General features: G+C 31.1%; 1 protein-coding gene across 3 annotated transcripts in view; it reads right to left on the reverse strand.

The window, feature by feature from the left end:
* Positions 1-12152, reverse strand: part of LOC146539902 (uncharacterized) — a 270180-nt gene that overhangs the window by 141262 nt on the left and 116766 nt on the right. The gene's annotated exons all lie outside the window — the stretch shown is intronic.

Here is a 12152-nt window from a genome sequence, read left to right on the forward strand (position 1 = left end):
AGGAGATTGTGTACAATGATAGATGGAGGCATACTAACGAACGCCTTTGATGTTTCGAATATTTAACTTTCTTGTATTGATTCCTTCACGTCGTTGTTGCCAAGTCTGATTGTATGTAGTGAGTTCTATTCCCGATTTTAAAATTGTGATTAAATATTAAAAATATTATTATTATTTCCTAATTAATGTTGAAGTCTACGTGGCATAGGCATAAGCGTGTGACTGTAAACGCGATGGTTATGGGTTCGATTCTCACTTGGGGGAATGAATTATTATTTTTTAATATTTTCATTTACTATGCTATGTATTTTCAGCCTTAACCCGTACAGCGTGAAGCTGAAAATTTTTTTATTATTTTTTTTATTATTATTATTTTTTTTTAATTCTTAAACTTTTAATAAATTAGGGCCAGTAATGGCGCAGTGGCATAAAGTGTGACTGTAAGCGCTACGGGTTGTGGGTTCGATTTCCGCTCGAGGAAATTAAATATTTAATATTCTCATTTCTTCGTTACAGTTAAATTCGGCAGAAAACGGGGAACTGAGTGTCGTAACACTAAGTTCACTCCACCTACTCTGTTATATCTCCTCCTACTCTGTTATATGCAAGATACAGCGTAAAACTAAAAAAAAATGATCAGACCGATTAAATATGAAACATAAAAATAAATTATGTATACTAAAATATATTAAATCAGTGCTATATTTTGTTAAACAGAAATAATCCGATTTTGTTATGGCCATATTGGTAGCTCTCAATAGCTTTTGAAATAGTTGAAAATTTTGATGTTATAACCAATCTGATGCATTAAAAGCTTGTCAGTATAATCCTATTATAATATATTAAAACGTATCAATTTATATTAGTAAAGATAAATGTGGATTTTTCGTTACGGCGAATATTTGTCGCGTTAATTAAATAGTATAATGCCGATATGGCGCAGAAGCAGAAACGTGCGACTGTACGACGAAACGTGAGGGTTGTGAGTTCGATTTCCATTCAGGAGAATTAAATATTTAATATTTTCATTTCTAAAAACCAAACCCCAAAAGCTACAATCAAGCGAAACTCTTTCCTTTTATTATTTATTTTTTATAGATTTCTTAGTTTTTATATACAGCATTTTCTCAATCCCATGTATTACTTAGCTTGTTCTTGCTGGATCCAATGAATCATATTTAAAAAAAACATTAATTTTTAATATTTTGTTAATGTCTTAAATATGTCAACTTTTTCCGCTTTGTGTGTTTGTTAATTGTATCGAGACAGTTACTTGCATCCATAGTTATATAACTTTTTTACTTATTTATTTATAGCATAAAAATCTTTTTACTTATAATATAAATCTTAATATTATATACACTACGGTTCTTTTTTTTTTTTTTTTTTTTATTTTAGAAACTACATCCACGGGCGCATAGTTGCCCGTGCCTTTTTTTATTTTATGAAAGTTCTTTTAATGTGGCGTACTTAATTTTGGGACAATTTAAACTGTACTTATATCTAGAGCTTATACTAGAGGGGTTGGATGAGACCCCTACCGACAATTTTTTTTTTTTTTTTTTTTTTTTTTAATTATTATTATTATTATTATTTTTTTTTTACATATATTATTATAGTATTTTGTATAATTATTATAGTCTTTTGTATAATTATTATGTATATAGGTGTGGAATTTTAGATTTGGCCTGGCTTATGCAGAACGCCTTCCTTAAGTTTTTGGATCAGTGCCTCTATCACCCTATCGTCTCTTTGTGACATTGCCCCTTTTAGGTTCGCCTCCACCACCTCCGTAAATGAAGCGCCCACCGCTCGGCTGATGAAGTTGCCTATTGCGTCACCGCCATCGTCAGAGTAATAGACACAGGTGTTGGTGTGTCTCGTCACTGCAACGACTGCGTGAGAGACGCTCTCATGTACTCGGATCCGTGCGCGTCCGGTTCGGACGATGACGACGTCTGCGAAGGTCTGCCCCTGGGCCTCATGGATAGTCATGACTCGCGAACCTGCTCCAGCTCCATATCCCTGGTCTTTCAGCTGCCTCTTCTCCTCCTGCGTGTGGACCAGATATAGGGTGCCGTCGTTACAGTGTGGTATTCGCGCGTCGGTGTATCCGAGAACCTTTAGGGAGTGGACAATGGGGCTTGCGGAGTAAATGCTGTTATATACTCCGGCGAGGGCATAGGCGACGTCCATTGGGCTCCGATGTGTGCAAGGCAACTCGCATGTGATGTTGGTTGTCAAGCTAGGCCTACAGTACCTTAATTCGAATAGATTTTGTCTGTCGATGTAAGGCAGCTGATTGATATCTCCGATGAGTGTGACCTCGTTCGCTCCTGACAGTCTGGCCGCCATAACAATGGCCCCGAAGTGGTTCATGAGGGCTTCGTCCACCGTTAGCCGGTTTATAGCTATTCCCTCATGAAAACCGTTGACTAAGATCGAGGCCATTGTTCGCACTCTCTTTGTCGCTTTCGTGCCAAGGCGGTGCGCCAGCTTCTCTCTTAGATCTTTCGCGGCCTCTACTGTGGTTGTCGCTACTACTTCCGTGTCCTCATCGAAGTACACTACGGTTCCGGTCAGCTAAATATAGTTCAAATATATTTATTTCTTGTTTGGTAAAATAATAATAGAAATGGCAGTACGAGAACGGAACGGAAAGACCAACGGTGTCGGAAATGAAAGGGCGGTCCGAAAGCATTTATTATCCTGCGGCCGAAAAACAAATTATATCCGTTCGCTTCCCAGAATAATGATTGAATAGAAAACACTTAAGATTTATTTTTATTATTGAAATCTCATATGAATATTAAGTAGAGGCCAGTGGTGGGGCAGGGTCTGTCAAAGCGACAGGCTGTGAGTTTGATTTCCACTCGAAGTAATTAAATATTTATTATTATATATTTAAGCCTTCCAGAATTCGGCGGAAAGTGGGGAGCGGAGTGTCTTTACACTAAGCTCCCTCTGCCTAGCCAATAATATTTAATAGAGTAATTTATTCGATTATTCATCCATGCGACTCATTTAACTTTACTATTAGTTTTTGCATTTCGTTTGCCAAAATATAATATTAACTTCGATAATCCCTCAATGGAAATCCGGATTTCAATATTATCTACGAATCTAACTTGGAATACGATTCGGAGTACAATAAGTCCAAATTGATCTTCAGCTTGAAAAGATAAACTATACATCCTCAGGAAGTTCTGATCTTAGAATAGTCATTTCTGCAAATTTCTGCAACTAACCTTATCCAGTCCCTGGACTACTTAAGTAAGAGTGGTTTAATCGGATAATGGACTTGCAAGTTAAAATATTACTAGAATTCTTTTAATTCATTCGTATATGCGAACGTATTTATAGCATGCGTTGTGAGTTTCATTTAATAGTTTTTTTAAGATTGACGCTGTAACCTGCACATAGCGGGGTGGCCAGAAAAAATATAATACTACATATCCTCCTTCCTGCTGAATTCTGGAGGCATTGCGTGTTGAGCAGAAGAACTCAATGCTTCAAGTTTAGTCTTTGTTACAAGACCGTGGAAATTAAATTACTAAATATTTTATTTCCTCGAGCGAGAATCGAAACCTCCCGCTGACGCGTTTTAATCGATCTAGGTTAAAGTTAAGATCCAGGTTAAGACTATCAGAAGTAGGACATATTTATTTTAGTTCTAGAAGTTAAAATAGGAGTTTATTCTGGAATTTGATTTATTCCGAAGTAGTATTGCGATCCTAATGCAGACCAAATAATAATAGCACAAATGGTTTGTTGTCTAAGCCATATATCTCATATATTCTATTAATATTAACACGTCTTGAGCACTAAGGCGCGTATTTATAAACCGCGCTCATGTCTGAGATCAAACTTGAGATGCCGTTTTCATTTATAAACTATATATCTATGAATGAAAATAGCATCTCAATATCGATCTCAGACTTATAAGTACCGGCTTAAAAAAATGGAACTTTGGTAATGAATTATTATTATCAGAATGTATGTATGTATATGTACCTCAGATGTCGATAAATCAACCCAAAAAATTTTTTTTAAACATACTGTTCATAAATATAACTTGCCGACATATAATATAACTAAAGCCATTTTCCCTCCTATCTGATGGTGAACACAAATTATTCGTGAAGCGTTTCAAACAACATTTCTGCTGTCAAAATTATCTAGAAAGGTAGCATTAGTTTTCCAATCTGAACGAGTACCCTTTTAACAGAGATAAAACTTTCTCCTACTCTCCTCTGAGCTTTCAACGCAAACATCAATGGATTTAGTATTGTACCTACAATGAATATTTTCCAAGGATTGTTTATTTTCATTTATAAATAATGTAAAGGGGAAATTTTTGTATCATTTATGAAATTGATTATAAAAACAACTATAGTTCATTCCATGTGATATGATTTATTTCTCACTTCTTACCAAATTTCATAATTGTAGACCAACGAGAAGTAGGTTTTGATAACTATATACTAGTACCCCAAAAAAAAATATCACTATCAAACATTCGAAAAGCAAAAATTAATATATTTTAATTTTAATATATTTTAATTTTAATTAATATATTTAATAATAATTTTTTATTAATTTTATTTATTAATAAATTTTTTAATATATTTTAATTTTAATTAATAAATTTTAAAGTTTAAACGGCACTTAAAACATATTTAATTTTTCACTTAACTAAAAAAATCCGTACATACCAAACTTTTATTAAATAATAAAACACGAAGTTGATTTAATATCAATAACTTCGTATTTAAGTAGATTTCGCGTGCCAACTGTTTGGTCGGCAAATATATGGGCAATTTACATGCGAGGCCATGTTTGTATAAGGATATAGCAAATCCCATTATACTGTTGTTTGGTCGAGAACAATGTGGGGCCGCTCCGTGAATGTTACATCAAATGGACGATCAACAAACGAGTCAAATCCAGTATTGCTAGAGATAAACGAGAGCTTTTGAGCTTTCTGTATATAAATGTAATAAAAATTTTAAAATCGTCAAGTTATATTATCATATCAAATACTGTTTTATGGTAATCATTGAGGTAAACAGCTTTTTTCAGCTTCTATTCCCTCTGTTTACCCTGATATGCCCGCGATAGAACCTAATGTTAAGATACTCTGTTCCCCATTGAAAATATTAAATATTTAATTTCCTCGAGTGGGAATTGAACCCACACTTTGTTGCGTTTACAGTCACACTTTGTGCCCCTGCCCCACGACTGGCCTCACTTTATAATTTTTATTAAATACGTAATTACATCTACTAATAAAAAAAGTCAATAAAATGTATAATTTACCACTAGGCTCCTTCTCCTTATTTCTTAAAAGGCATTTAATAATATAAGCCTGGTAAATTCTTAATATTACTTGTTTTTGCTAAGACATTAGTTTATCAGAAGATATTGCTTTTAACGATTTTAAAACTTTTAATAAGGCTTATGCATTACACCTAACCTCATATTATAATAACGTAATATCTTACTCGAAAATACATAACAATAAGCAATAAGTAATAATATTTTCCTATCTGTTACGATATCGAGATAGATTTCCAAGCTCAGCAACTGAGGTCTAAGCGGCAATCACTATCGTCTTATTATACAAACGACCAGAATCTTGGCAAAATAACAGTATTTCTCCGTGAAAAATTACGAACAGCACCTACTGTGGTGGTTTCTCTTGGCTTTAGTTAGCAATAAAACTCTCCGTTATGGATCTATCAAGATTTGTTATCTATCTTTATTGAGTCAATAATTTTCTGTGAATAAATAAGGAAATATTATTTGCTATATTTTTAGAGGATCGTTGTATTTCAGCTTACGAATATTTATTAAATTATTTTGTAAAAAAAATATAACAAGACTGAGTCTACACACACCTCAAGTAGGAATCGAATCCAGAACTGCCACTACACCACAACCTGAGGCCTCAAATTCGCTTGTAATATATAACAGAAACGCTAGAAATGGTACAAAAAAATGAGTGGCTTAAAAAATATAAAAATTTAAATTAAAATATAGGTAAATTGTGAAATATTCCTAATTTGATAAGAAACTTAAATTAAATACTCTTAAAATTATCTATTAATGGATTAACGAATACAGTAATATAATTAAGGCTGAGAAAAGCAAACATATAAAAAATAAAAATATATATTCTATAATTATTTCAAAATTCAATTCTGAAATGTATACTAATGAAGTAGCAGGCAGTTTTTGCTATACAAAAATATTATTAATATAGATTTTGATAATAAATTATTATTAGTGATATCTGAAAGCGAATTTAAAACAAATTTTACTTTGCCATCAAGTTAATTAATTTACATTGGAGCTGACTTACCAATTATAACTGTGTAGAAAAGTGATGACTGTGCACAGCTTAATCTCTTACCGTTTCACTGCTCGGCCATTAGGCTAATGGGCCGTTGGAGTCCAAACAAATAATTTAGGCTGTTTTTTTAATAATGTTAAAACTTGCCTTTTTATCTTGCTCTAAAGAATATTATAAATAATAAAGAATATTATTGCTCTAAAGAATAATATTCGTTTTTTTATTTATTTAAGCATAGTCTATAAAACATAGTGAATTGAAGGATTTTTTTTAGTTACTAATAATTACTTTAATATGAGAAGAAAGAATAAAAGCCAAGACTACTTAGAAATATTGGAAGCGTAACATAGGCAATAATTTTAAATTAGAAACACGAATACATCATTAATCAATTGCTTATAGTATAACAATATAGAAATTAATTCATGAAACAAGAACAAAAATATATTATGAAAATAAAAATATAAATTTACCAGTTGTACAGTTGTAGTTTAATACTACGCAAAGCTTTAAATCGACTTTTGTAAAATTGTTTTTTTTTTTTTACATAAAAACTTGTCTCACAAGTTTTTTACATAATAACTTGTCTCACAAATTGTTTTGACATATTGACAACAAGACTGTCACAGTACAAAAACGGTTTTATTTAAGAATTTCTAGTTTCTTTTTTATATATTAAAATATTTTATCCATTTTGCTTACGTATTAATTTCATTTTTTTTATTTGCTTATATTTTTGCTATTAACTTATAATATTTTTTAGCATACAGCTACAAAATAATGCAATTTATTTATTTTATTTGTATTTAACTAATAAAATTCTCGGTCCGTATATTTTTTCTACATATTACATTTTTTTAATGAATATAATACGTTATTTACTTATTTATAATTTAGTCTAATCTTTTACTTTCTTTTATTATTCGTTTCTTCTATTTTTACGACAGTAGTGTATACTTTGTTTAAGACTATTTCTTTGTATTGCGAATACATTTTTGAGTACATTTTAGTCAAAACGTAGCAAACTAGAATAAAGTTAGTTATAAATATTTATATTCAAAGTCAATATATAGTTCGAATGTAGTACAGTTCTGTATTTACAAGAGTTTTATTCCGATGATAGCGCAAAAGTTTGGCTTTTAGAAACTAGAATTTAGCTTTTTGAAAAGTTGAATTTCAATAACAGTGTTTATTTTACTGAACCCACAGTTATCAAAACTGGGGCGTCCATTTACTGTACATCAATAATTTATGTTTGTGGAGTTGCACTATGTTTCTAGAGTACTACTATATACACTTGAATGTTTATATATCCATACCTATATTATAAATTCGAAAGTAACTCTGTCTGTCTGTCTTTTACGCAATCTTAGAGATACTTGAGGGTCCCGGGATGAACATAGGATACTTTTTTTTTCTCATATTTGTATATTTTCGATATATATCAATATATTAAAATAATTAATTTGACAAGCAATTTATTCCGCCATGTTAATAATAACGCGTTGCTAAGCAACGGCTTGCAAAGTTTGTTGTTATAAGAAAACGTCACCTATACATGGCGCGCGCCGATATAGATTTGTATACATTAACAAAAATTAGATGATTTCTATAGTTTGATATTCATCCTTATGAAAATAAATATAATAGCTATAAATAAAAAATAAATATAATAGCTTTTAGCATTTCATCTAGATGAAAATTATAGTTTAATAATTAAGATGTCACTGATTCCAAATGACCTAGCCTACGAGTGGTATAGTATGACCGACGCGAACGGGCAGATGACTTTGATGATTTTGTAAATGTTTTATATATTTTCGAATTACTATTATTTTTTTTTAATTATTTGCTGCTTATAATTAATTTATCTCAGTTCGGTTATCTATACCGATGGTATACACTTAAAATATCGTAGTTTTAATCATTTGGGATTTTATTTAATATTGTTCGCAAAAATTAATAATTATTTAATATAGAACGCGCGCACGGCAAACTTTAGGTACTTTTTCTAATATTAAGAATTTCCTTTAGTTACTTTTACTTCTTTTGTTTGTTCATTTCGGTTACTCAGATATTTTTTCTAATAATAAATCTCCACTTATTATTATTTTTTAACTTATTTTAATTATTTAGGCTTATATTTTCGCGGGTGTAGCCGCGTCCGGGCCCACTAGTAAATAATAAATATAGAATGAATGCTTAAAATTTGCTTGTTTTGCAATAGGATAAATCACAATTAAACTACTTATAATTAATTTCATTTTTTTTGTTAAGTCACGCGCATAGCAGAGTGGGTACTGTCGATTTCTTGAGACATTGCATATTGGGTGGCCGAACTCAACGGCGCGCCTCATTACCAGAGCGAAGAAATAACAATATAATATATATTTAATTTCCCCAAATGGAAATCGAACTCGGAACCGTCGCGTTAACAAACGCGCGCTTGTGCCCCTTCGCCACAGACCTCAATCAATCAATTAATTATAAACATTAATAAAAAAAAACAGCAAAACTAATACAATTCTCAAACAAAACTGGCCCCATGTCCAACATGGTAACGTATACGGGATTAACACCAGCCCCGCCCGCCATGTTCCTCACAGTTTACGGTTATGATGCTGCACTAACAGCGAGAGGGTTGTACGCCCATTTTATGTCTATTATTAACCCGATGGGTACTTGCATACCCATGCACTTTAGGCAACATCTGTGGTATGCACTTTATAGATAGTTAAAAACTTTTAGGTTCGGATGGATGCTGTGTTGAATTTTAGTTTTGTATGCAACCTAATTTGGAGTTTGTTTCGATTTTTCATGTTAATTTTTGCTTAATTCATGTTAAAATAGATTAAGAGGTCAACGTGGTGCAGGCAAGCGAGCTGTAAACGTTCATTTTGGTTGACGTTTTCTTAAAACAACAAACACACTTTGAAAACCGGTGCTTAGCAACGACGGTTGTTATTAACATGGCAGAATAAATTGCATGTCAAATTAGAAAGTATTTTAATTTATTAGTACGTGTAATGTGTTATATGTGTAATGTAATATTATATAGCCTATAGCACTTTTGAAGAATGCAGCTTTCATACAAAACAAAAACATAGTAAATCGGACCAGTAGATCCAAAGATCTTAGCGTTCAAACAAACATACAAACAAACTCTTCCGCTTTATTATATTAGTATAGATATAAGAAGAAATATATTTGAAAATAAACATAACATGTACTTTATAGTAGACGAGTTTTGTTCGCTCACTTCGCACCAAGTGATAATAGCAAATGAAACTCTTTATAGGAGAACTCTTTGTAGGTTTTTCAGTATTCCGCATGTAGCAGGGTAGGCAGAGGGAAAATAGTGTAAAGACACTTCGTTTCCCGCCGTTGTCTTACCTCAAGAGCGGGGAAATTAACATTTTCTTGCTTCACTATAATAACAATAAAAATATTTTTTTAAATGATAATATAGACATATACATATCAAATGTTATTGTCCTATTCGAGATAAAAATATATGAATTGGTTCATATAATAAACATATTATTACTAAAATTTTACCATAATCGTATTTTAGTAACAAAATGACATTTAGGAAAAGCAGTCTATCTTATAAATGTACACACATAATGAAAACAACATTTAACTTCATATAACTGGCAGAAATTGTACCCAGTGAGCCGCAAATTGCCTAAATTATACAGGAACTAACGCAAACAAGCATTAACAACAAAAATACCATTATTTATATGGAAAATTTCAGTAAAATCTGTAATTTTATGTTAAGTAACTATTATAAACTATTCAATAATTTGTTCTCAATAATTTGTATTTTTTTAGTTTCAGGCTCTATGTAGGCTATATGTGTAATGGGCGGGATATTGCAAGTTAGGCAGAAAGTAACTTTCTGTTGGATTCTGGAGGTATTACGTGGTGTAATGTAGTGGCGGAACTTAACGCCGCGCTTTGACTCGTTATCAGAGCGTAGAAATGAAAATATTAAATATTGGATTAATTACACAGTTACTCAAAATAAAGGCAAGGTCAATTTTATTACTATGAATGAACAAATCAATAATATACAAGATCATGCTAAAATTGTGAAAACACTTCTGAATTAATTGAGCGCAATAATAATTATATAGTTATTGTTATAATTTTCAATTTAAATTTTATAGGAATTAATAAAAATAGATTTAAAAATATGCAGAGACAACAAGAACTGTCAGAATTATTACCAAACTTTGATATTTCAAGTGTAAAAACAATATTTCCTTCAATTCATAGAAAAACTTCTATGAAAGATTTTTTACTCATGAAAAAATAATAAAAAGAGAAATGAGAAGTCCTATAATAAATAAGCGTACTGGTAAAAGTAATAATTCTACGTCAATAGATTTATTTTTGTCGTTCGTAGTCGTGTTTAACTATCCGTAACGGCAAGTATGCCATAACATGTTATATATTTAGCACGATAATAAAAAAGACTATCTTTTTACCAACAATTTTGCTTTACAAATATAAGATAAATAAAATTATATTAGAAAAGTTCTAATAAAGTTCTTTCACGTTTCTTTTCAGAGAAATATCAGTTTACTTTAATTTTTGTAATATAATGCGTACTTATCTGTGACAGTATGAGTTTTGTAATAATATATATTTTTCCGAAATCACTTATTAAGGAAATAAAAACACTTGAACTACGTTTGGTCGTTGTAAAGCACTATATTAATTATACACAATATAATACTGACATTCAAAACTGTGATAACGTGAAAAATATTTGAAACAGGGTAAGCGAGGGAACCTATAACCCTAGTGGAAACCCAGTGAAACCTAGTGTACTCCGTTCCCAATAAGGCACGCGCACTTCCCTTTCCGCGTATAAAGTCGAAAAACTCAACTTTCTGGTTACGCTTTCCTTTGTTACCAGAGCAAAGAAATAAAAATAAAAAAAATAAATAAAATGTCACTCTCAAGATTGGGAAGCGAAGCCGAATCCGTCACATATATAGTTACACGCGTGTAATCCTGTTCGATACGACGCGACGACCTGATATTAATTTTAAAGAAAATATAAACTATAAAACGCAAAAAAATTGAAAACATTTGTTATTCAGATACCAGAGTAATAAGAATTTTCGTCTTAACTCATAAAATATTTTTAGTTTAACTTCTAAAGGTCCAAATTTAATTTATCTAGATCTAAATTCTAATATATAAGAGAAACAAATTAAGATGTAAATAAAAATTATTGTATATCTGTTTTGCGATTAATACTGAATGCCTAGCATTAAATACCTAAAAGCTATTTAAGCGACAACTTGGGTCACTTTATGGCGGTGGACGAAATTCTGCGGCCTCTCGCCGGATGTTTTACATAGCTGTTCTATAAACCCGGATTTTAGTTCATGAATTGTTTTATAACAAGATATGTTGAAATAAATATTGAAGTAAATATTTAATGATAATAGTGTAGGTTCCTAGCATTAATATTTCATTGAAATCAGTTATTTAAATATCGGATTTCGAAAAAGAATGCTGTATAAATAATAAAATAATATTAAAACACAATTTGTTTCATTCTCTTGTTTATTGATTAAAAAAGGTATGCCATTTATTTTAAATTCAAACCTTAATATTTCCAAAAATATTTGACATTTTTAAAAAAATATTTAAAAATAACACGGCATGTGATATGCATGTAATTCAGATTGTAAGAGATGATGAATAAGTTAGGCCATCGTGAGGCAGGTGCTCAAGTATGTGATAGTAAACACTACGATTGTAGTTTCGATTC

Source organism: Heliconius melpomene, chromosome 3, assembly GCF_056956725.1.
Source record: "Heliconius melpomene rosina isolate 202511_hmr_F chromosome 3, ASM5695672v1, whole genome shotgun sequence".
In the NCBI taxonomy this organism is placed as follows: domain Eukaryota; kingdom Metazoa; phylum Arthropoda; class Insecta; order Lepidoptera; family Nymphalidae; genus Heliconius; species Heliconius melpomene.